Source organism: Chroicocephalus ridibundus, chromosome 1 (genome assembly GCF_963924245.1).
Source record: "Chroicocephalus ridibundus chromosome 1, bChrRid1.1, whole genome shotgun sequence".
NCBI classification, from domain to species: Eukaryota; Metazoa; Chordata; class Aves; order Charadriiformes; family Laridae; genus Chroicocephalus; species Chroicocephalus ridibundus.
Genome location: NC_086284.1, coordinates 117,223,775 through 117,250,879, shown reverse-complemented (window position 1 = coordinate 117,250,879; position 27,105 = coordinate 117,223,775). Strand labels below are relative to the sequence as shown.

Below are 27,105 nucleotides of genomic sequence, written 5' to 3'. Positions count from 1 at the left end.
ACAAGCCACCAAACCATCCACCTTACTTATAACGCACATGATAGTTTTACATCATTCTCATTGCTTTCAGCCACATTATGTAGTTGGATTTTGATTGTATCAACCTGCATATTGCGGTCTTGAAAATCCTTGGAAAAGGCCACATTTTATGGCACTATAAAATCATCACTTTCCTGTACACTTTTCTGCTGTTATATGAAGATTATTACATTCCCTGAAAATACATAACAGGTTTAATCTGACATAAGATGGGTTTTTTCCCTGTACGAGCAAGCTGTCTGGCAGGCAGCAGGAGACAGAGAGAATGTTTATTTTAAAATATTAATATACTTTCTTTTAAAACAACTACTAAAGCTGATATAAATGTCAATTTTAATCAAAATTTGGAAATAGTGAACCTAAAGGACAGCTTGACATCATTCACGGACATAAACGAATATAAATTAAGATATGCTTCTGCTGTAAACCTCGTGTTAAAACTAATCGCTATTTACTGTATTATCTCTGACTATAATAAGGAGGGTGCATTATCTCTTTCAGTAATGCAAAGCTAATTTTAGCTGTCGAGAGGTTGGAGTCAGAGACCTATAAAAGAATATCTTCCCTGAGTGAAATCTGAAGGGACATTTTAATTTGTTTCTGTTCCATTACTTCTGAATAAATTGTTTTGAAGTAAATAATGAATTCATGTCAGTACTAATCTTCAGATCTGGTCTTAAACATTCTAAAAGATTTCTTAATAAAGGTTTTTTTTTCTTATTTTTAAAGTATAACCAAATAGGGTTTTTTGGTTTTGGGTTGTTTTTTTCCAGTGTTAAAATGCCTGCGTAAAGGTAGTCCAAGCAAGAATTTTCAAAATTCACATTACCTTATGTAAAATACATATAGTTGTGTCAGACTTGTTTGAAATTTTAAGCATGTATTTTATGTATAATTTTCAGGGCTGTAACTGTATTGGCTGGTCCCAGAGGTTTATCACAGAGGAGGAGAATCCTAAACTTGGATAAAGTTTATGAAATTTAATTTCCACTACTAAAGTGATTATTTTAAGGTAAGCAATTTAATTTAGAACTGTTTAGAGGAGAAATGTGCAAGCAAAATCCCCTCTGTTTTTTTCAATCAATATAATGCATATTCAGTTTGAGGCCCAAAGTAACAAATTTGTCCTTTAGCTATGCAAGATAAATTACAGAGAAATTCCACTGGAAGCAGTGGAAGTACCTGCCAGCATGTTTTTAATGACAAAGGACATGCCCTATTACAGAATTCATGAGACACTGGCTATGAAGTTATTAAAGCTGCAGCATTCATTGCCACAGAATGCCGAAGCAGCCAACAATAAGAATAGATTGAAAATGGCAAATTCATGGATGAAGATCCAACACTGTTATTAAACATGATGGCTCTACATGTAACTTTAATCTCAGGAATTTTTAAGCCATTTTGAGTAAGACTGTCCTGATGTGACCGTGTTTAGAGGCTGTCCCAAAGGTTTGATCCAGTACTAGCACATCTTTTGCGCCTCACTGAAAGAAACCCAAGTAGTGACATGGAAGATCTTATTTCTGTTGTTTCATAGTTGTGAAATGTAAAGGACTTAACAGGGACCATGTTCTGTTTAGTGTCGTGGGATCCTTGTATTCAAGCTGGAAATCTTTTGCCAGATGGTTAACTGACTCAAAGAATGCTTCTAAGCCCTGGAGAACCAGGCTGAAGTTTTCTTCTCTCTCGTTCATTTTTTTGGCAGCAAACACACGGTGCAGCTTGGGATGGTGAAAGACTGAATCCAGTAGCATTGTCTTAATTATGGAAATGAAAAGCATAGTTGCAGTTGAGAACTGAAAAGTATCACCTGCAGGTTGTAATCGCACAAGTGTGACAAAAGTAGCAGCTTCCCATTTAGCGATGGTTTCTCTGCTGTGGTTAGCCAGAGGCTTCAGTCATTTCCATCCATCAGCATCATCGTTTGTTTCACTTGCTTCTGCTTTAAGCTTTGCTTTTCTTCAGTTGAGAATAAGCAAGAGCTCTGCTGTACCAGAGCTCATACCACACTCAGGTATAAAATATGTCACTTAATGTGTCATTTTGTGTGTGCATCTCATGAGTGAACGACTGAATGAGAGATACAAGAGTCAGCAAGTTAGCTCAGCACTTCAAACTACAAAAAGCCTCTAGTTTGATTTCCTTAGGTTTTCTTCTATATGCCTTGGGTTTTCATACTTAGATCCTAAGATAAGCTCAGGAACATGGTTACTTCCCTGTTTTCCACAAACTTATGACTTCCCCTTCTGCAGGATAAACTGCTAAACTTTGACACTAACTCTTTCTACCACTGAAATATTTAAGATACTGAGAAATGTTTTTCAGTATTTTGCAATTCAGAAGGCTAATTTGTTTGAAACAGGCATGGCTATACTCTGTGCTTCTGCTAGGGCATGCACCTTTCTGTTTACAATAAAAGTGTCTGTAATCAAGCCACCCAGAACTGGCAACAGCAGCAAGGCAACAAACCCCCAAACAAGGCTTTGGCTTTGCTCACCTCTTCTAGAGGCTGCAAACAAAATGCAGAGAGCACAGGGTTCCTTCAAATACATGCAAAGTTTTCTGTGTTTTGTTTTGTTTGTTTCCCGCCCCCCCCCTCCCCGCTTTCCAATAGGGGCAGACCCTGAGGAAGGTGCAAAGCTGCCATTCCTGATGGAAAAATGCTATTCATATCTCCTGGTGATTGTCTTTCAAAATCTTGGCGGGATAGATCATAAGTGAAGACTACTGTTTGATTTTCTCCAGGGACAACTTGCTAACAACTTGAAAAAGAGCTTCACCTTTCCTATGCGTCACACGTATCTTTGGTCAGTCTGTCATTGCAATTGGAAAAATTCTTTAGAACTACTAGGGTGGAAAGACAGGGGAAAGCTGGAAAGGTTGGAAAACAGCTATCACCCTGGGAGCTAAAGTCCCACTCTGGTGGTCAGGGGTCAGAAGTGAGGCAAAAAAAAGAAACCACTCAAACAGGGATGGGGATTTTGCATGTGCATTTTTGGTCCTGCTTGTCATAATTGCAACTACTGAAGATTTCTGGTCCTGCCCATTAATGCAAATGCAGGCTGAAGCCATAGCTTGCTGTCAGCAAAGAGGGCTGTGCTGGCCTGTCTGCGTTTCAGACTGAAGTGAGGTTGTGCGTAGTTGAAGCCACATTACTTAACCAGCTTCAAGTCATTATGTATAACCCAAAGACAACCAGGTTGAGGAAGATATACATGCTATGTATAGGATAAAACAGTTGCTTGTAGAAATATTTTTAGGGATGCAAGTTCACAATGGAAGGTGCATTTGATGGAAGGCAAATGTAAACCATTAAATCCCTACATGTGCAGATTTCAGTTGCCTGGCATAACTTCAGTTTCTGAAGGACTTTAGTGAAATTGTTACAATTTGTCTATCGAAACAGGACCGCAATTATTTTCAAACCCAGTTTTTCCCAAGCTTTCAGTTGGCCTGTTTATACTGAAAGCTCTTCAGTGAAAGGACCACTTACTACTGGATGTTTGTTCAGTACAAGATGGGTTTCTAGGCACAACTACAATAACACAGCGATGAACAAATACCCACTCCAGGATAATTCTATACACTGTAGTGGATAGACTTCATATTCATGCTTTTGTACTTCAGATACAGTCATGGCTTATCCAGTGCAGCACTTAAGCTCCTGGTTACAGTCACTGGTTACAGGGTACCTCTGTAGCCTGCAAGTAATGCAACTGTTTTATGCTTTGGAATCATAGATTGCAAGTGTCGAAGGCTGAGGCTTCTGTTTGTGTGTCTTAAAAGCAGCAAAAGAGAAAGACAAGAACAAAGTCCAGAAAGAACAACATCTCTGAGCTTGTAAGCGAGAACAGCAAAACTCTCAAGTCTTGTCCTTTCTTCTTACGGATCAGTTAAGAATCCATCTTCCTGAGCAGAACCTTGGCATCCGGCCAGCAGTGTTGTTGCCAAATGGTTAGTTTCTGTTATTTTGAATACCTGCCTGGTTCCCCAGCAGGTTTCTCAGGCTTAGTGGATCAGTGCGATAGCTGCTAATTACTAAACTCTAGAAATTTTATGGAGACAGGCACCAAAATGAATGAAGACATGAAGTTCAAATATGGCTTTAATGTCTCCTTCTGATCAAACATAGCGTTTTTGTATTTTAAAGTTGCCTTTTTGTAAATTACAGTAACAAATGTAAACTGCTTAATGATGCAATTCATCTTAATGATATTAATCATATTTTAAGCAGGCAATTTCTGATTTTGTTGGTTTTTTTTTTTTTTCTACCCTGCTGCTAGTGTTTGAGGTAAAGTTAAAGAGATAATGTGTGTGCTTTAAAACAAGTCCTTGTCCAAAGTGAAGGAAATACTGTATTCATTCGTAACTGACCTCAGAGAACTGGACATTTGTTTGCCTGGTCAAGTAAATAGCAAGTCCTTTTGTGATCTTAACGAGTATGGACTTAAATCTGCATTTCTAGATTGGTGCAGGGATAGGCAGAGATCTGATTAAGACTGTCGAAAAATTTGCATTCTAAAGCCCTTTTTTTCAGGACTGTTTTCTCTACTGTTCTCTACTCTCTAAGCTAACCTTAACCAGCTGGTTGACATTTTCAGTCTGCCTTGTTTTTTTTTTTTTAAACAGTAGGAAAAGGAGGAAAAAACATTTCCAGGAAATATATGTTAGAAAATTTTCCAGGAGCCATTTATCCAGAGGCAGACATAGAAAAGTTAAGTTGTTTTGCCAACATAAAATGTCTGTGAATATTTTTCTTGACTGAGAAATTCTAGCAGACTTTTATGACCTTGGCATTTGACATGGGATAATCTTGTTGGTGAAACACATGGCCTTGGCATCATTGTGAAAGCTCTGTTAAATTTGAGTTACTGAAAAAAAATAAATCACAATGTGTACAGTCTTAGTACATTCTTTATAGATTTTTTTGACAACTAAGTTCTGCAAAGAATACCTGTTCGCTCACAGGAAAAATCCAAGGCAGCGTTTTTTTTTTCATCCCATGTCCAGGCCATCGGCAGTCTCTTAGCTGCTCCATCACTTCTAACATGTCAGCAGTGTGACTCTGAAGTATCCTGCTTTGTCAAACCAGTCTTTATTAGCAAATTAATCTTTTCAAGCTGCTGTGGGTTACAACCATATCAAGAAATCCTGTATTTAGAATAAGTAGTATTTTCAGTTGGCTGCAGTGCATTTTTCCTCTCTATAGACATTGATCTTTCTTTCCAAGGACCTGAAAGATCCCAGAGGAGAAATTTCTAATGATAGGCTCAATTAAAAACCAACACACTCTTTCAGGACTTACATACAAGCTTTGATTTTCATGGGTTATAGCCCTTAGCTATAGACGAGCCTTACAACAGAGATCTTTGAAAAAAACAGCTCTGCAGCAAGGACTCTTAGAGCATGCAACAACTGTTACCCAGAAGAACCCATGGAAATTGCTGCTTACTAAAGTAAATTGAGAGAGTTTCATGGAGCTGTTTATATAAAGGGAAATTAAACTCTCCATTTTTCTAATTTTTCCAGCTACTGTTGGTAGGATTCATCTTACCTGCTTTTAGGTGTTTGCCTAAGGTAAAAGCAATGTGATGCTTTTATCTCTGCTAGACAGATACCGTTTGGCACCTTAGGCACTCTTTATGGGCAAGGAGTGAAGTAACTACCAGGGTGAGATTGAGCTGACCTATTTAGACCAGAAGACTCACTCCTTATGAGCAGCTGTTTCTCTCCTTTACTGCAAAAGGAAGCCTGGAGTGATTGGTTCAGGTACAGATGCCTGTCTTTGGCCAGATGAATCCTACCCTAAATTTGCAGGTACTGAATGTTTAAGCTTTGACTGAGAACAACAAGGGATGTATGACAATTTTTTTGCTGGGAAAATTGCGTTATTGACATAGTTAGCAGGAATAGACTCTAATACAGCATTGTCCCGATGCGTAGTATCCAAGAATCTAACATTGGAGGCATTTTGGAAAGGGAAAGAGATGTCTTTTCTCTGAAATAGAGTCCAGTCCAACAGAAAAGATCTGTATTACTATATCTTAGGTCCTGAATAAAATCCCAAATTTGAGCGTTTATCTGCTGAGCCTTTCAAAAGGGAATCTGCTGAGCTTTGCTGTACTAACCCTATCTGCAGTAACAGAGCTTAGTTTATTCAACTAAACATGCTTAGCTGATGACATATTGTGTTCAAAGCAGGACACAAACTTATCAAACATATTGTAGTTACCATCGTTTTTAGAAACATATTTTTAAAGTCTGAACAATTTTTCCCCCAACTATTATAAATGTATGTATTTTACTGAAATAGCAGTAACTTGCCTTCCCTTAGCTCAAGTGTAAATGACCCTATTCGTTTGTAGCTAAAATTTTCCTCCCTGGAGTACACTGACTTCAACAGAATTGCAACTTGCATGATTTCAGCTGATAGAGTCTTCTGCAGCTATAACCTAAAGAAGTAACACATTTCTTACAATGCATGATAAAAGAAGCACTTGGCAAAGGTCAGCTTTTCAGATGTCTTGTAGAAATGTCATTAAGTACAATCTTCTGATAGGTCGTCTTCTTCTGCCTCAGTGTCTAAACCAATTGTCTGGAATTTCTGATTGAAGTGCAGCATCTCAGTGTCTTCAAGTTAGAAGGTTCTAGTATAATTAAAATAACCTCAAAGTCAAATTTAACAGGTAGGAATTTAGATAAAGCTCTTTGAATGAACTCTATTATATGAAAGTAAAACAATTTTTAAATTATCAGTCCTTCTGAATGTAGCTGAGGCTGCTAAGATTTGAGCGAATGTCAGGGAAAGTCCTAAGTCTTTGAACAAAAAGCCCTGTTCAGGCTATTATTTTATATTAATGGGGGCAAATACTATTTCAAAATGAAACCCTTCTGCAAGCAAGGCCTATCTGCATTTCAGTTTTCCATTTCTAAATCCTATCTTTTGTCTATCATGATGACTCCTTGTTAAGGTATCAAAAGACTAGGTCAGTGCATATGTCAATAGAGCGCAGGTACAGCGATCAGAGAAGAAACCAGATGGCCAAAAAGTTTCTGAGAAAAAAACGTATACCTACCAGCAATGTTGCTGTATACAAACTTCAGGAATTGTTTTAGTTGAGCTATCTACAAATAGGGAAGTGCTAGTATTTATATGGTGACTTTCTGTATGAACATCTATGTAGCTATCTTTCAGATGACAGACTGCTACAAAACAACAAGATGGCCAGCAGGCAAGTAACAGTGGTCGAATACAAAGTCAGTTAAAGAAAACACCACCAACCCTCTGCATATTAGATATGAATCAGTTGCACAGAAACTGAATTGCACAGAGACATAAGCTTATGTCTCTGTCTTGCTGGAGGTACTTGCACAGGGAAGAAAAGTACTTCATGACCTTGAGGTTTCAGAGTGTACTTGGTAGGCTGGCACTTCAAGTCTGCATTATATTGCCCTTTGGGAAGGACTAAGGTACGAGAGAGTCTTCTTGAATATTTTAGAAGATTCTGTGAGCCCAAATGATTTTCTGACTTCATAAGCATTCAGGATACTATCCCAGATCCCAGCCTTACAGAGATCTCTGCAGAAGATTGAGCAGTAAAGAACACACCAGCTTTGAAGAAAGGTCGAGTTACATGGAGTGCTGCAGGGTTTAAACTCCATGGCATGTCCTCAGCTAAGGTACAGATGAACTGGTATCGTGTGAGTTTGTTGGTCAGCATGAGCCTTCAGGATGCTCTAACTGCTATTTGGTAAACTTCAGTATTTTCAGTAAACTACAGTCAGTTGTGTTGTATTGAGCTGAGAAAAAAAACAACCCCGCAAGTTTTAAAACTAAAAGTAAAACCAAATATAATTTGGACAGCTTAGTTTCTGATGTGCATCCCAGTGAAGGCATTATTTAGTATGCATTGTTATGGACCACCCTTAGCAGAAGTGATACCGAGTAGCCTGTAAGATCCCAAAGGAAAAAAAAACCCAACTTTGGAGTACATTCAAAGACAAATAGATGGTGAATATTTATGTGGATTACAAAAGAGGAAGTGGCGTAATATAAGCCTACCTGATGTTGAAAAACACTAGTGCTTAATGCATTGGAGAAAAGATGCAAGAATAGCTTGTCTTTTTGGAATACCACTGCGGCAATTTTTTCCAAGGACAGAGGCTTCACAAGCTAACTGCTGTCCTTTGAACTAGCTTCAGTCTCGACCTTATTGAGGTATAAGAAATATATGAATAGTCTACAAATATGCTGGTAATTTAAATGATAAATGATGATAAGTACTTTTCTCCTTTGTGCCTAAGCTTTACTCAAAGTCTTCCATTAAAATATATAATTGAGTATCTAGACAGCTGCATTTTGATTTGCATCTATTGCCAAAACAATATATCTTTCAGATAAACCTTTCATACAATACTTTTAATAATAATGTTTTAAATTAAAAGACTGCTTCCATCAGAATAATGAAGCAAGATAGCCAAGAAAATAGCTATGTGCCGCAGCACAGAAATTCATTAAAATAAGAAAAATACATGAAACAGTAATGATAATGAGAAAAGTATTGAGCCTTAAAGTCGACAATACTAAAACCAGAGATTGCATTTAGGGCTTACTGTATGGGAGGGGCTGTTTTCTCTTTTCAGACATCTTTCTCTTTTTTTAAATTCTAAGAAATCAAAGAACATTTTGGCAACTCAGTTACTTTTACATTGCCATAGGCATAGGCGTACGGGATTTTACTAGCAGAAAATCCTAGGCCTGATAGTGCTATAAGGAATAATCCTTTTTTTTTTTACTTAGGTAAGTATTAGTATTGATGATTTCCCTTCTTTCAATACTAAGAAACATACAATTATTTAATAATGACAACCACCACCACTTGAAGAAGGCAATTTAATGTAATCAGGATACTCTGCTTTCCAGTTTCCCTCCTGGTCTCTATTTAAGTTGCAGATAGTGCATGTGTTACCTATATTTATCTTAGAAATAAGTCGTCCTTATAAAGCCTTTTTCTACAAAGAAATATTTGAAAAGGTGCTGTTTTCCTCATTAAAATATTTTTAGTTCCCCAGAATATAAGGAACTCGCGTAGCAGCGCTAATGAGACACACACTCGCCTTTCAACTGCATTCCTTTTCCCTCCTTTGCTTATGTTATTTCTTTTCCTCAGCAAGTCAGCCCAGTATTAAACAAAACGGGGCACTAACGTAACAGTGGTACATGCCTGATACTTCTCTGCATCCCTGCCTGTCTGCTGAGCTGTGCTGACAGGAATACAGAGAGGGCTTACGGGAGAAGCTGACACTCCGCGTACATCCAGCCAGAGACAAGTCTTATAATTCTGGTACCTGGCTCCATTGACTCCTGTGACTATGCAAAGACAAAAGGTTCTGCCTGGGACAGAGCAACCCTTTGCTGCTGGAGCACAGATGGTATGAAAGTGCTTTATATGACACAAACTGTTATAAAATGTTCGGTGCACTAAAGTGTGCTGTCAAGACCTGTTTTCTTTAAGCTGCCAGTCTGTCATTGTCTTTTGGAAACTATCATGCAGCCAGCAAGCCCATTTCCATCAGAAAAAGAAAAAAACCCTGTTTATAATTCCTTTCCATTTTCTCCTACCAGGTAATTTCTCTCTGTAATGTCACCTCAGGTATTATAATAGAATTAACGAATACCCAAAATTTCTCTTGTACTAGAGACAAAGCAACAAATAGTAAGAAAGAAAGTAGGTTTTAAAAATGGTAAGAGAAAAGCAGAGAGAAGCTTTCAAACCAAACATTCCCCACATCTGATGAACTTCCCATATATAGAAAAGGATGAGTTTTATACTGCATTATGGGCACAGCTGCACTGAGAGGCATTAACCCCCTACCTGCAGTTGGTTCAGGTGCTGCTAACTTTCATAGTTGAACCCAGTATGGAGCAGAGCACGCATTTCATGCAGTCTAGCATGCAACTCCCGGGCTAAAATTCTGTTAGAGACAAAGAGCATCATCTACCTTGCTGTTTTCCTGAAGCTTTGATAGTTATTCCTCCTTGCTACGTGCAGATATGCAATGAATTTCTCCTGATTTATGATGCATTCTTTAATAGCCTTTTTAAAAGCTAAATTAGGCAGCAATGGGGTGAGGTCATAGATCAGAAGAGCTCCCATTCAGCATACACCTCCAGTACCTGGTTCGTTCGTCCTCTTATTTGGCAGTTGTAGGAATTCCTGGCCAAACTAAAAACCAACTTAGAAGTTTAAAATTGTACAAATTTGGGCACTTTGTCTTTCTGTACGTGTTCTTCATGGCAGCAGGAGAGGCTTGCAAAGGCTGAAACTGGCCTGTATTCCGACCTGTTTTTTCACTAAAATCTCTATGGTTCATTAAGATTACCCTGAAACTATTAGATGACTTAATTTTCATCAGTTTTGCAGTTACCCGGTGACACTTTTTGATTGTTCTTTTATTACAAGCACAGCAACCTTGTCTTTCCCTCTCTCACTGTAAGACTTTTAGAGTGCACCTTGCCAGATCTTTCAGACACCCAGAGTGCGGACACAATCCTGAGATGCTAGGACTCTGAACTTGTGTAGATATAAGCGAGGGTAAGGAGTGCTAAACATGTGAAAACATCAGCCTTGAGGTTTTGTTTCTTCCTCTAGCAAAAAAGTAATGAGATTGAATACCGCAGGAAGAATATCTTCAAATGTCCAATGGTGGCACATTGCTCTACCCCCTCTCAGCTTGTGCAATTTTCACGTCTGCTTATGAGCAATCATACTTTGTGTGCCTTTGCACAGGCAATTGGCTGCTAAAGATTTTAATTTGTTTCTTCTTACTTTATTATCCAGACATCTCAATATTAAATGACAGTCTTGTCTCCTGATACTGTTGCAGGAAGTTTTACCCTTCTGTTTTTAAATATTTTTGTATTCAAACCAGTTGTAAGTGCTTTATGAAATGTTATCATTATGGAAACAAGAATTTGGGGATTTCATCTTTCATGTTGTTAAAAAACTACATTTATGTGCTATGGGAAAAGTCACTTCTTTGAAAGACTGTGCATAGGAAAAACAGAAATAAAAACAAGCATATAGTGGCATGAAATGGCCACAGGCCAACATAAAAGTGAGAAAAATCTCACAAAATATCTTTGTGATGAGCTAACATCAAAAGATTTCAAGTTCAGCTAGGCACAGAGAAATTTGGTTAAGCAAAGTAATGAGTGCTGCTGTGCTTTTCATCTTCAAAGTGTCTTACAAAGGTTAAGTCTTTAAAATATATCTGTGAAATGAAGCGTTATATTGCCACCGTTGTTGTTTTCCCCCTCAGTTGAAGTGGATGTTGAGTGTTTAAATGTCCAAGGCTGCAGAGAAGGTCAGTCAGATCTAGGACTGCAGACTAAGCTTCTCCTGCAGTGCCTGAACTTCTTAGACTGTGCTGGATGTTCTCCATTTATTTAGTTGTCCCTCTGTTGGCCACTGCCTGACTTTTCTCAAACTAATTGTCCTTTTTGACATCTTTTCCCTGGCTGGTCTGCAGCTTTCCATTGCACTGTGGTAATTGCCCAGTTAAGCCTGCAATGAGCCTGTAGGTCAACCCTCACCTGGCTATGTTTGCCTCCTCTATTACTTTAGGCTTTTCACAGTGCAGACTTTTCTCTCTTTCTCCTGCGCTACTTTGCAGAAAGGTCAATTTCACAGAGCTCAGCAAAACTCTCTGTTCAACATGCTTTGCAGAACCCCTATGGATGACCCAACTTAATGGATCTGGTCACCTTTAAATTAGGTATATCCCTCACAAATGCATGTGTAGAGTCTCTGTGTAAGATGGTAGAAGGCAACTCACCATCTCCTGTGTTTTGGATAGCCTTGGAAAAGGTGCCTCTGTGCCAGGAAGCCTGGGGATTGGACTGGAAGTAGGAAAATCCCCCTTAGCAACACCAGAAACTGCCAAAAACCTGCGAGAAAGCAAAAAGTCATCCTTGAATTTTTCTGAAGATCAATGGTCAGAAAAAGGAAAAGGAGAAGGAAGTCTGTGCTGTGTAGCCAAGCCAGCAGGTTTAGTGTATCTCATGCTATTAGCACCCAAGTGCATCAGTGAGGTGCTAATAGTCAAATCCTATTTACTGCAGAGAAAAATGAACAAAAACAAGACCAAGTGAGAAAAGAAATTAGGAAAGATCATTCATTTCCTGGAAAAACGATAAAACCTAATAATTTTTCACACGTTATCGAATAACATGGTGATTTAGCCAGAATATAATTCTACTACCATTTGGCTGTGACATGGTACCAGATGAGTTTTTACAGCTCAAAGCTGTGTCGGGCAGGTTTTGAGGATGGCTACAGACCTGTTTGTTGTACCATCTACAGGACATTATGGCCTAGGCTACGATAGTCAATAGCATGGTTTCTCGAGGCTGTCATTGCAACTTCGGGAAGTCTGGGTTTCATTATTGCTAGAGGAAGGGCAATGGCCTCCCTGGGTGCTGGGAAGCACACAGCAAATAATGAATTATAACATCAGTCTATGTATTGAAAAAACATGGAAAAGTAAATGCTGTTAGTACTTTTGTACCCATGCCACTGGTAGACGCGAGACTTACATTTTTCAAAAACAAGTCTCCTTCTCAGTACAGAGCATTAACCTTCAAAATCTAACTTATTGGCAGCAAAAATAGAGTTTAAATACTAAAATGAGTGCCCATGCTCTCTCTCTTTCCCTCCCCTCCTTTGCAATGCAAATTTCGCTATCTCTGTGCAAGGCCAGGAAGGACAGAAGGTAGAGTGACCAGCATGACCTACTACGGAAATATGCAGCACTCAAGATGTGAGTAATAATGTACTTAGCTGTATCTCATTAAGCATTTGACAGATGATCAGCAACAACTGATCAAGGTAGAAGCAGAGTAACCCTCTTGCCTGGTTTTGCTTGGAAGTTCTTAGTATAACCGTTGCCTGCATCCTCTTCCCTGAACAAACTCCATCGGACATGGCAAAACTATGTTCTGTATGAGAATGCAAGAGTGTATGAGAGCTGGGATAATTTAAAGGTGAACTTAAAATGCTCAAAAGGATTTCTGTCTTAAGGGGTGGAGGGGAGGGGAAGCTGGCTTTAGTTCCCATTTGGGATCTTGTATGCTATGTTTCATTCCAAGGTAAGAAATTATAGGTATCAAAATGTCTAGGTAGCACCTACACACCTCAGAGATTTTGTTTAGCTCTTGTAGAAAGATAAGAAGCCTCTACTTCTTGTCAAACTCTAAGTCTTTTTTGTACATGCCTTCTGTCTACAGTCTATCCTTTTCCCATTCTCCTTTCCTTCCAGCTTCTGCATCTTCATATTTTCATCCTCCTTATCTCAACTGTGTTTGCAAGCAGTTGGCTCTTTGCACTCAGGCCCTCCCTAATTGTGCTCCCTTTTTCTCTCCTGGTCCTTTTATGCAAAAAGGAATATTTCTGCAATGTGTGTGCTCATGTAGTCGAGAATTTTCCTGTTGGCATGCTATCCAATAACCTCATTCCTGTCCGAAATGGACAGACAGTGTCCTGTGAAGGGGACCGGGAGGCCACCTGGGTGCTTAGATCGTTATTTGCACCTTGTTGGCTTGGGGTGCTGCCAGGCATTCCTGCACAGGCAGATTTGCGAGCTGCCTAAAAGCTCTTGTGAAGACCTTGTTGGGATGGGAAGGGAGGATGGATGTGGGTGTCCTTGTTGATGATGTAGTAATATGGATGTAGCTGTTTCACCTCCCATCATTTTCAGTTTAATTAAAATGTAAGTACCCTGGACCTAGAGGTTCAGCACGGGAACTGAACAGACATCTCCAAGGAGAATCCTCCGTAGCCAGCAGGTGAAATTCATATGGCATTATGCTTTCTTTTAGCTTTCTAAGAACATTAAAAAAACAAATTAATATCCAGTCCTTAACTGAGGCTGTTTTTAGAATAGTGATTCCTATAAACTGAGATGGGAGAGGAAGACATGTACAGAACCACAGAAATAATCACTTTTGGAACCATTGATAAGTAATTTACAACCAGGGTAATTTTTGTTATGGCGGAACGTCCCCAGCTAAAGGGAAAAATTAGGAAATTGCATGAAATCCTATGCACTAACTATTTTGTTTAATAAACAGAAGCCAAGATTTTAACAGATGCAGAGGGTTGTGTTGTACATATCAGGACTTAATATTTCACAACATAAACAAACCTCTTTTTACCCAATATAAAATCGTTTCACATCTGCTCAAAATCCCAATAATCTCAGTTTATGTATGGCAGCGAGTACCTTTAAGAAATTAAGCCAGCAAAAGTAATTCTGGACCTGCCTCCATCTCTGACTCATATTTATTGCTTCCATCACTTCTCATGGCTCAGAGTTCTCCTGCTTCAAGTCTGAATATTTATTATGTCAGGTTGAGGTCTGCCAGTAACCAAAAAGCAGAACTATCAATTCCAGCCCTCCTTTCCTAGCAAAGACATTGATATTATGAGGGCTTTGGTCTTGTGAAAAGCAATGGAAAAAGTCTTGTGAAATGTGTGGAATACGAAGGCAAGCTTTTTTGTAGTTCAGAATAGCATCTGCAGTAATTCCATGACAAGACTAAAAGTGTCTTTCTTACTGTGTGGAGGATACTAAATAGGACTTTCAAAATGGTATCTTGTGCTAAGATAATTATGGGAAAAAAACCAGCTTTATGTGAATCCGACAGCTGTTTTGAAAGCTCAACTGGCAGCACCATTTGCTATATTGCGGAAGACCTATGTTCAGAATCACACACACAAATTCTTGTTTTCTCCAAAGCCAGCAGGAACTGGAGGTGGCATAAAGAAAATGACAGCCTTACTGCAACGGCAAAGAGAAATCAATCTGTGATCTTGAGCTGAGTTTGTGTTTCCTGTATAAAAGGGAGAAGGATTTAGAAGTAGATAATATTTCTCAAAATGTCTTGATGTCCATAGTTGGATGAGAACTCTCTTTTGCATTAAATTTACAGTGACTGCATTGGCTGTGTCAGAAAATGATGGATCAGTACAGTCCTATAAATCCTGACCACATATGTAGTATATCTTTTTTAAAAAAACTTACAAAACAGCCTTACAGGAGAAGAAAAAGTCCACAATAATGACAGCATACTGACAGTGCAATAAAGAGGAATTTGTTATTCTGACTGCAGGGGTTGACAATGACCAGAGGGCAAATGCATAAAATAGGAAGGAAGAGCCTATGCTCAAATGTCAAAAACTCCCTGCCATAAATGAAAGAAAAAGATATATGCTCAAAATGTGTTTACTCTGCATAGGCATAATAATAGTAATAAGAAAGATAATTTTTCTGAGCACAATAAATATTTCTGAGCTTGAAGCTGAGGATGTAGCATTACATAATATCATCTGTCTATAAATAAATTATTCCTTTCAAATGTTCATTGCCATGAACTTCAAAGAAATCTTTGCCATCTGATTGTGAAGAAGGTGGCAGCAAAAATGAAAATGAACAGTAAGTGAAGGGTTAAATATGTAGGATGATCTTTATGAGTAATTTTTGTTGACAATTTTTAAGCTACCGCTCAATTCTAGAAACAAATCTGATTATTATTATTATTTCTTTTGTTACCTAAAGAGGATAATATCTACTCACGAGTATGACTACTTCTGTATGACGTTATTTTGCAGGCATATATTGCACCCTCAAACAAGATTGCAATCCCACAAAGGAACAGCAATACATTGAAAGCCCAGTTGTTTTTCTGAAGTTATTTAGTTCTAAACAAACCTTCCCATGCAGCCTGTCTGCTTTTTATTTTTAGTTCTCCCTTCTTTGTTATTGAATGCTTTTGTAAGAAAGAAGGATTTTTGTTCCGAGTTTTTCTTCCCCTGGTATTTCCCATATGACATTACAATCCTCTGATAGCTTGTATGAAGAGGATTAGAACATGTCGCAGATGAGGATTTAAAGCAGGGGTGGGCAGGAGCAGCAGAAAGATGAGGCTGCCCAACCTGTCTTGCTGCAGACTGGATGGATGCTTTGCTTCGACCTCTGCTGCTCCAGGAAGTTAGCCTGGCTTCCACAGCTGTCCTCATCTTATGGCAAGGGAAAATTGTTTTTTTTTTTTTGTTGAACATGATGAAAGACTAACTTTTCTGCTGATTTCTCTGTTGTACATTGTTCCTAAAAATCCATTACTACCATGAGGACAACACACAGTTAGTTGGTTTATAAAAGCACAAGAGAAGGAGCAGTTGCAAACAGGGATCACTTCTAAACTCCACAAAAATGCCAGATTGCAGTTGCGGAATTATATTTTCCCCCTCCACAAGTTTTTTGTTGTTTCTATTAGACTGTGAACTTCAGCGTACTGTCATTGTATCCTCACGTATACCATATAAGTGCTTCCTGTGAGTGTGGAAACAGTAATGGTAACGTACAGAAGCCCTAACCATCTGCAAACATTACTGTTACTTAATGTCAACAACGGGTAGCAATTTGACTAATAAGCTTAAGGAATTACATAACTTAAGTTGCAATAGAGCAACATTATGTCAGCATGCATTTCCCCCTCTTTTGCTTCAGCATGAATCAATTATGAAACACAAATCAAAATAATGGATACACGTTTATAACAATTTAGAGTCCTGGGCATTGATTAACCATGACTGAGAGAACTTTCTCTCATAAAGATAAATGTAATATCATAAAGAACCTAAAAGCTTCCATGTGAGCCCATGAACTGCTTGGAAGGGCACTTTATATTAGCCCTAACTTATTTGATGGGTTGACGTCTAAGAAGATAAGACAAAATACGCAAGGCCAAGCAGCCAGAGTTGCTTTGCACTTCTCTGTACAGATCATTCCTCAGTAAACTGTGTAAGTAGAGGAAAGAAGTTAACATAAATGCCCCTTCATCTGCTTTTAAAAAAATATTCTGTTCTTTCAAAGCTTACTTTCTTCAGGCCCTGCAACAAGGTGAAAAGGTGACTCAGCAGTTTAAAAAAATGGCAAAACTGAGCCAGAGGGAATTAAATTATCTTCAGACATTTAATGAAAGCCACAGAGTTTTGTCACAATTTTCAGGACTTGTCTGTCAAACCTTGACAGATCAGGAAACTTCTTGACTAAGACTAATAAAGAGCTTGAACTTCATTTTCAAGGAGAAATGATTCTTTTTTATTAATTAAGATAAGGAAATATGCAGTAAAACTACCTCCTTTTCTAACCTATCAACAACATTTTAAACAGAGTTGCACATCTCTGTCTGTCCCTCCCATGCCAAATTTTAGGCTTTAATTTTGGGTGATGAAAAAATTTTTTTCTAAGTCATTTGGAAAACAATATTTGATTTAGTTAAGGAAATAATTAAGTGCCTCTGTCTCCTCAGAATTAAAGGAAAATAACAGTTTCACTTGTCTTAAATAGACTTGTTGATGCAACATGCTGGTTCTCGATCATCTGAACTCATGATGTACACCAGTATCTCTCTGTGAAAGCTGTGTTACTGAAATCACTTAGGGTTTTTTGTCATTTAATCACTCAGAGCAATTCTAGTGAGGAAAGGCAGGGATTGACAGCCAGGGGACAGGGCCTGGGATTTTAAAATTTATATGCCTTTTCTTGACTGGTACAACAGGTAGACTAAGTATGTTTGTCTCACAAAGAAATGTCTTGCGTATCAAGGGCGTATCTTTAAAGCAGGCAGCATTTTAGTCCTACATAATACTCTTTTAGCAAAGTGATCATATAGCTCAAACTTTCCTGAAACGGTGACACTGTTTTAATGTAGAGCTTAATATAGACAAAGTTATTGGAAAAAGCGAGGAAATCTCGCTGTAAACTTTATCAGTGGCTTGGTCACTGATTGGGAGACAGACAACTTTTGTGTTGGTTCATCTTTACTATCAGAGTTTGGGGTACTGGACACCACGGTGGGTTACAGAAACCTGCTCCCATTATTTAACTCCTTTCTTCCTGATGCAGGTGCTGCTGTGTGAATAGCTTTTGGGGAAAAATTTCTGTGTAGGGTATAGAAATGGCAATGGATATCACTGGGGCCTGCTAAAGGTACTGATTATATTTTTCTTCCTGAGAAGGTAAATAGGCCTGTAGACCTAGCATAAGTGGGAGGTGTTTCTATTATCTTTCACTGGTTTGGATTGTTTTCTTTATAAGTATTTTTTGAAGACAAATAGCTTCAGCCAGTCTAGGAATATTTCCATCATTGTTTGGTCTGTTTTTCAGCAATGCTGGTTGGCATTGGAGCAAACGTCAAGAGCTGCTGCCAGGGAGGCTCAGGGAGGAGAACGTGAGCAGGATGCGACCGAAGGGAAAGCTCCCCCTCAGCCAAAGCAAATTCTCACCAGAGTTTCCTTGAAGTTGCAAGAATGTACAAGAAAGAACCACTTCTGCAACTGATACAGCTTAACAGAAAGTGGATATTTGTAAGGGCAAGTACCATTGTAAAAGGAAGATAAGATATGATTTGGGCAATATAAGAATCTCAACTTCTACTCAATATTTTCAAAATTGGCTGGTGTTTGTGGGGTCCTGGTGAATACAGCTCCAAAGGATGCCACTTTCAAAGGTACTTTTTCAAACAGGTTTATTTAGTGGTGATGTGCAGTCGAAGAATTACTCTCCATTCTGCTAAACTGCTTTTCAGTTCAGGACTCCAATCTGAAGCCATACACAAAAGCTGCAGCAGTTTAGAAAAATTAGCCAGCAGCCTGGCTGAGTTTACATCTTGAGCACATTGTTTTTATATGCAGTGATAAATCACTTTTTACCTTTCTGCACAAAGGGCGTTTTCTTGTTAATGTATTTGAGAACATTGTAGAGAGGTTTATAATTAAATAAGGAAAAAGTAGGACTTCTTTTATGACGAAATTAATTTTTAATGCTATTGAAACCGAGGAATTTTGAAAATACTGTGCATTGGTTATTTTTGCTTTGTACCTGAAAGCTGCATGAAAGTAATTGCATTTTTCTCTAAAAGACAGTGAAGTGAGGAATAGCCAACTTTCTTTTACATTGAGGACAGAAAATTTATTAGAGATGGTTCAGATTTAGGTAAAGATGTCTGGATTTCATCTGAATGAAAATATTTTCAAGGACAAGCTTTCCAATCTCTTTTACCTAATCATGTACTAAACCACATCTTTCTATCCATTAAAAGTGTCTATGCTTCACAGTATGGTTTAGATTAAAAAAATTGTGTGTTATAGCTCAAAAACCATGCAGTTCAGTTTCTAGTGCCAAATATATAAAATACTCTTCTCTTCCTTATTCTTCTCCAACACAGGGTGGCCACCTTAGTCTTCTGCCTTGTTTTGATTAAAGATGAGGTACAAATCTGATCCTTCATGGTAATTACTATATTCCAGTGTAATTCACAGACCATTGCTGCTATTATTTATTCTCAGACACAAACATTCATCTCCACAACCTCCAACTACAGGCTACAAACTCCTGATGGCTGGCCTTTTACTATGAGTAAAAACTACATTATTTCTCATTTGCTCCAGTTGCCGTGGGCCACCTCACCTGTGACAGCCGAGATAGCTGCGCTATCTGTTATCCATTCTCTGTGGAAAGATTTGAAATTTTCCAATGTTCTCTTTCACTATGGATCAGAAACCAGGCAACTTTTTAATGTTAAGGATGGTCACTTGCACCTCATCCAGTTTCTCGCTGCTTAAGTAAATGCGCACACATACAAACTCATTTGGATCCGTCTCTGCAGAGAAATTTTCTTTTTTCCTTCTTAGAGTGGGTGGGGGTACCTATGCACACTTGAGCCTATCTTGGCAAATTCCAAGAAAAAAATGAGTGATAGACAAAGGAGTTTATTAAATGCCTCTTCTGAAGATTTTCCCCACTGCGAAGACAGCTAGATTTACTTAATTTTATACAAAACTAGAGGCTAATGTGGAATGGAAGTCTACACATAAGCAAAAAAACCAAAACAGCCCCCAGCCTCCCAACTTTTTCTCCCAGATCTATGTAATGTAGGAAAAAGTTGGCTGCACAAAGCTACTCCATCGTGAACTAATGAGTCACTACCTCCAATCTGTACTTTTTAGGTTCAGGCTGACGCATTCGCAGCTGAACTTTTTAGGCTTGCCAGTTCTCTGGAGCAGATGCATATCACAGAAAAGTTGGGAATTTCAAGATATATCTCACCAATTTACCATGTATAACACATCTGAGAAACTGAGCATCTAACAATAAGGAAAGGGAGGCGGGGGAGGGAGATACTGATCAGACTACAGGTCCTGTCGAAGTGCTTTCACCTTATTAGAAACTTTTAGGATTTAAAACTTATTAATATTTAAATATTTGCCTTGAAGAAGCAACATGCTATCAGTAGTAACAACGGATTAACGATTTTTTAAAAGAAGTGAGTAGATCCGTTGATTTGTTAATGGAAGAATCCATACAATTTGTCACAAAGTGGTAGATGTTCTTCAAAGCAGACGAATTCAGCGCTAATGACATGACATTTCCTGCCATATCTCACTAATGAATAAAACATTAGGTAAGCAAGGAGAGGTCAAAGAAGGACAAGAGGCTGGAATGAGGCGTGCGTTTTCAGTAGGAGGGGATAAAGTTAGGCAAAGCTACCCTAATTAACCATAATTGAAACAGGGTTTTTCACTTCTTTCCAGCACATGGAAAACAAATTTTTCGCTGTCATCAGCATCCCTTTACATTACAAATGGTAAGAACGTAGAGGTAGCAGGAAAAGCAGTCTTCAAAATCAGAACATTTTAAAATGGAAAAAATGCAATTGATTTATTGATTTTAAGTACACAGTGTTCATACAGATTAGTCAAATCAATTTTACACTGAAAATATGTAAGTGCCCATAGACCATATTGTTTGGGAGTAAGAGATTTTTTTTTTTTTTTTTTATGAGAATTCCACTCCACTCACTCCGCTATAAATTTTCCACTGTTGTTTAGTGACAGTTCAAGAATTTGAAGCCAAGACTTGATGCTGCAAAATTTCAGATAAAAGCTGTGAGGTAAGAGGGCAATATGCAGAACATCTTCCAGTTTCATATTCAGATTCCCACAGAAAAAAAAAATCTCTAAGAAAACCAGATGTATAATGAAAAGGCAAAGAAGTGTTTCATCTCATTATTTTCCTCTCTTAAATCTCAGGCTCATACCCTCCCCCTTGGCTTCTGCAGACACAACTGCTTACTTGTCAATCCCAAGTAATGCTTCCCCTTCTTGAACACCTTTCCACCACCTCTTGAAATAGTTCCCAGCATTGGAGCTTGGTACTGCTTAAGCCAGAAGTCATAAGGTCTAACCAAATGTCACATTATCCTGATGGAGAGTTAGGGAGGGACTTCAAGCCTGCCTAGTCAGGAGGAAAATACAAATGGAGTACTGTTTTTTTCCCTTTTGTGTGTCACATTTCAGGTTAACAGTCTTACAATAGCAAATCCCCTAAGCAAGGAAATTCAAACAGGAATGATCCCAGGGTTTTAAGACAGGTCCTGTTGTTTGAAGCCTCTTTTAACCAACATGGCACCTGTCAAGGCCTGGACACCTGGCTGTGTGTTTTCAGAAATGTGCGAACTGATAGTTGCTGTCACTGTATCTTGCATCATGCGTTGCAAAGGAGGTCTGACACTGGCCCCAGGGTGGTTCCTGTGAAGACTGAGACTGCTCCGGGACTGCTTCTAGCAAGTGCTGTCATCTCCATCTCTGACAGCATGTAATCTGCTTGCGGGGACTATAAAATGAAGCAGACCAGCCAAAATGTGTCTGTGGCAGGCCTTATTTGTCTAGGAAGGAGTGAGGTGAACCGATATTCTCTCCTACCCTACTGGGCTTGTTCTTCTCAAGCTATTTTGTCTGGACAAGAGGCACAGCAATGCAGCGATGGAAGAGTGCTGGATAGGGGGATCCTGCTGGCCCTCAGCTTAACCATAACCTTCAGGTTAGGGAGGATTTTGCAGAAGAGGAGGAGTTTGGAGGAATGGTGGAGATGAGACACATGGCTCATGACTAGCCGTGTACTGCTGAGGATGTGGCTAATGCTAGTATTGGGTTTATGATTTATGCTTAAAAAGCCTGAGGAAGTAGATTTAGTTGTAAATACCACAGGACCCGCATGGCTAGATGAAAGCTAGTTCCAGGGAGGGTTTCTGCTGTGGGAAAGGTCTCTGTAGCGGCTAATACCTTGGTTAGTGCTGGAGGCACTAACACCTGAGACAGAATATGCTCAAGGTTTGTCATTGCTGGAGATAAAGTTGAAATCTTTGATCCCAAGGATGAGGGTCAGGTCTGTCTCGGACATGGGAGGGGGAGGCAGAGGGAAGGATAGTGGTGAGGCAGGGGGGAGGGTGGGCTGGGGAAAGTCACATTTGCTGCTTTGGCTGTTGCATGGGAAACAGGAGAGAGGACAGTGACTCCCTGCACATTGGGACTCTGCACTGCTGGGGCAGCCAAATGGGATTTATGGGGCTCCAGCACTGGCAGACTTGGAAGCTGAGCATATAACTTGTAGTGAATGCCTATAGCTCATGCTGATTTGAAGAATAAGATTTATTGATGGTTGCTGCAGGACCTTTAGGACTTCTGCTGACAAAACCCACTGGCACATGGGTGCTTTTGCAGGAGAAAGATGTCAGTGCACTCTGGTTTAGGCTGCAATTCAGGCAAGGATTACAGTTAAGGAGCTGGGCAACAGGGTTTAAAGAATTATGTTTATTTTTGCCTCCTAACAGGCTTGCACAGCAGGTTAAGGAAAGAGCTGATGATAAAATAGAGCAGCTGGCTCCAGCTACGCAGGAAGGATTGAGAGGAGGGTAGGTGCAATCCAGGGGTGAATGCTGGATGCTGCCAGTAAGAGCAGAGTTTCAGGGGAGGCTGCTAGGAGTGGGGAGAGAAAATATGAGTGGAAAAATGAAAGGTGAGGGAAGAGACAAAAGCCAAAGGCAATTTCCTAGGGCTTCTCTTTTCACCCCTGTCCTCCTTCCTGTCTTCTGCATATACCCTGACTTAGTCTATGCCCTCTCAAAAACTGAGCAGGCTGCAAGCTACACCTTTCCCTTATGTTTACAGTAAATGATCTGATGCTTGTTTAAGTGACCTGGCCACTTTTAGTATCTTTAGATCACTGCAGCCTCTTTCTCTCCTGTGCAAAAGACAAGATACAGGTGACTATTTTTTTTTTTTAGAGCGGGCTTTTGTTCTGAGCATTTTAAAGTAAACACTTTTATGTTGTGTGTCTTCAAATCTCTGGATATTGGTCCTCAACGTTCATAAGAACAGGAATAGTGTGTTAAAGTATCCAGCTACTATAGATTGTCAAGATCATAAGGGCTATTATATGTATATATCTGTATCTATGCATATATTTCTAGATAAGTGAAGGACTGAAGCACCAAGAGTAGGCAGCTCTCAATAAAAGCAAAGTTTTTTCTGGGTTTTAAAAGGAGAAGCAAAATACTGACTGTGAGTGTGATATGATATTGTAACTTGAAAACTAATTAAGGAAAGAACAGAATTTAAATAACATTTGGACGCAACAGCAAGGAACACAAGGAATAGGTGTTTAACAAGATTTCCTTTGACTGTTTAACCTCTTCATTAATGCTAAAACCCAAACCCTGTCAGACTTTGACTTTACCTAGTTTCTGTAGTTGTACTTTTGGCTGTTCCATGCCTCAGAGCATTTCTTCTGCTGTTCATTTGTCTCTAGGGATCCGAGCCTCTGCTGCTAAGTACTTTTGATCTCCACTGGATGTGTCACTTTCTCCTCAGGAGTCCATAGGATTACAGGGCTGTGAATAAGGCCCAGAATTTGTTACTCTGCTCCGCAGGTTCACTAGAGCATCTGCAGGAGACATCTCCTTACAAAACTGGATGAAATTTGTTGCCTAAGACCTAGAAACCAGGGAAGGCTTTTCTTTGTGATCATTGTAAAATAGAAAAGCATAAATAAGTGTTTTTCAATGTTTCAGGTACTGGCATAGTCTGGAGGGATATCCGTTAATAGAACAGGTCTCTCACTGCTGACACCTCGCTGAGTGACTATTACTACAGAATACTTAAGTGGCTTTACATCTTTTGAAGTTCCTGGTTTGAATGACCTTTTAGCAAAGAGCACTTTCTCTCTAGCATTTTATATTCTGTTTCACGCTTTTTCTTGAGTTCAGCAAGAGAAAAGAAACTAAAATGACATCTGTTTTAACAGTCACCTTTTAATGTGTTTACTAGCATGATTTTAGGTTTCTTCCTAAATTTCTTTGATGGGTTCGAGGATTGAAGAGAAGAAATTATTATAAGCCTGTCACTGTAAAAGCATGCTTTCTTTATGAGGCATTTCAGCAACTTTGGACAGTAGACAAAAATCGGTATCTGATGTCAGATTTTGCTTGCGTGAACCCCCTCACTCTCCTCCCACACCCGTTTAGACCTGTACATGGCAGGGACTTCTGCATATGCATTTCTAACTCTTTAGACTTGTTTTCACAGAAACTTGTCCCATTAGCTGCTGCTTCTTTTTGTTCATATCATTCTGCCTTCTCGTCTTCCTCATTGCTTTCCATCCAGTGTGCAGTCCAACCTGCTGGCTGATGTTCTTCTTCTAATAAATTAGTGGTTTTGACACCAGAATCTTTTTACTTTCCCCTCTTTTTTTCTTTTTGCATAATTAGCTGCTTTTTCCCTGCACATTCGGTTCAAACCTCTTTAATTATCTCATCTCCAAATAAACTGATTCATCTTCTCACCCCATTCCAATATATGTATAGATGAGAACTGACTATCTCCTGTACGTTGCTGTCCCCTCTGTGACCTGCCTTTCTATCCAGAGAAGGGTTAGACTTGATGTCAGGACACTGAGTGCATCAGCATGCTCTGCAACCTCTTGCTTCAAGGGCTTTGGCTGGCTGGGCTCAGGGCTGTGACATTCGTTGTCAGCTCTTTTTTACTTGCTGGATGTTAGCTTCAGGGCTGCTGGTGGCTTGAATTCCCCTAACAAAGATTCTGCTAAATCTCCTTCCCTATGGTAACCATCTATTATAATTTGTAGATACTTCATTCTTATTTTCCAAATTCCTCTCTTTTTTTTCTTTCTTTTTTTTTTTTTTCTGATGAGAAGGCACCAGGAACACACTTGCAGTGTGGAGGGACCATGCCTGTCTCCAGGATGTGGCTGTTGAAAGGGCAAAGCACAATTTGGAGCTGAAGGGCCCATCACTGGGAATACTTAGTTTCCCTCAGTCTCTAGCTTGAACACCTTTTGTGATCTGAACTCAAAAGTGACCAGCAGCATATAGAAACTGGAGCCCCATTGGGTAACATGGTCCAAATCCTTACAGCAGTTTGTTTAAAACCAGTGTTTCGGACTCCATTGCTAAACTCCTAGGAAGTATGAAAAATAGGTTGAGAGTACCTGCAGGATACAAGAGACCGTGTGTGGATCCTGATAGCTTCCTACCTGGCAGGGTGGGATTAAGGTGCTTAGACGTGACAGTGATTCAACCTATTAAGCAGGCAGATGCTTTGTAGACCTGATGTTACACGATTTCGCACCCTAGAGAGTTGCTTCCTGTATGACACTTCATCTTTTGTGATCTTAATTAATACTAATTGGTATATAATTGCCTGTAAAGATACTGCTCTATGAGGAAAATTAATCTCTGATGTTACAGGGATTGGTATTTATGAGATCTCATAATGTACTACAGCCCTATGTAAATGATTAAATAGGTCATCTTCCTCTGTTTTGATTTGTATCTATCTATATATTGTTTTCCTTGATAGCTTATATTGTAACTCCCACACCTAGAACTTCCACTACATGTTTTGAACCATTTCAGAAGTAACGCGTGGCTCAAGGAGATCACACTTTTGAAAACTGTAATGAAAAAACATTATTAAATAAGGGATATAGCTTCCCCCCCAGTTTTCTTTCAGTCAGCATACTAATTCTGCTCCTATGTAGAATTCAGCCTTGCATTTATATGGGAGGGTGGTCTCGTCTTTGATCCATTCCTGTTTTGAGAAGGAATTGTCGTGCATACATCCCTAAGATTCCCTTTCTCTTTCAGCAAGCGTTGTGATCAGAAACAACTAAAAGCAGAGATATTAGATGTTAGTAAACAAAACCAGAGGAATGAATTAATCTTTAAAGCTGTCTGTGACACTGAACTCAAAATTCACGTATTGTTTTTGTCAGCAGCATGTCCAAACCACCAAGGCCATTCTTGAAAATCACAGCTGTGATATCTACAATAACTGAACTACAGGAAAGCTGCAGTTAGGTCATACTGCTTTGTCACTGCAGATGAAACGATAATAGTTAGCGTTACTGCCTACTGGTTTTGCAGCACGTTTTGTTCAGTAAAAACAATTCTAATGATTAATAGCCTCATTAAATAGTATGCTGAATGCCTTCCCTCCTGCCCTGTGTGGTTGACTCAGGTAAGGAGCATGATGGTGTAGATCAACCCCAGCTGAATCAATTTGGTCCCTGTTTATGGTGGGCTGGGAGGGGAGATCAGGGAACTGGTGGTTTTTGGAGGCCACCTGGGGAAGGGAAAGTTTCCAAAATTAAGCCAGAGAGAGGCTAAGACCCTCAAGAAGTGTTCCAGTGGGGAGCGAGAAACACTCTGGGATTTCTGTGTACAGTAAGTATTTGAATACATTATCATAAGTAGAAAGAGGCTTCTCTCTGGAGTTGTCAGCCAGAGGTGCTGGTCGAGGGGGAGGTGTTAAAATTTGGCTCTGGGCTGTAAGAGTATTAGGAAATTGATTTGGGCATTTTACTGTGTTTTAGCAATATAATTTCTCAGAGTAAGTTTTATAGGGCGTGCTGCCAGTTATTTCAAACAGCTTGAAAAATGCTCCTACCTAAGGTAAACAGTATCAGCTTCAGAAGAATTCAACTGCTGTTTCAGAGCACTTAATTAAACATATGTTTCACAGCTACAATTATTTGTTTTACAGAATTAAATTTCTTTTAAGTGCTATTAATGGTTTTTAAGGCTTATTCCAGCCTCCTGCATGCACAGGCTATTTGACCACAGATGTCTGATTTAGAAGT

General features: G+C 39.2%; 1 protein-coding gene across 1 annotated transcript in view; it reads right to left on the bottom strand.

The window, feature by feature from the left end:
* Positions 1 to 27,105, bottom strand: part of HTR1F (5-hydroxytryptamine receptor 1F) — a 119,441-nt gene that overhangs the window by 55,190 nt on the left and 37,146 nt on the right. The window contains exon 2 of the mRNA XM_063347897.1: positions 11,881 to 11,992. The gene's annotated coding sequence lies outside the window, so the exon portion shown is untranslated. The remainder of the gene's footprint in view (positions 1 to 11,880; positions 11,993 to 27,105) is intronic.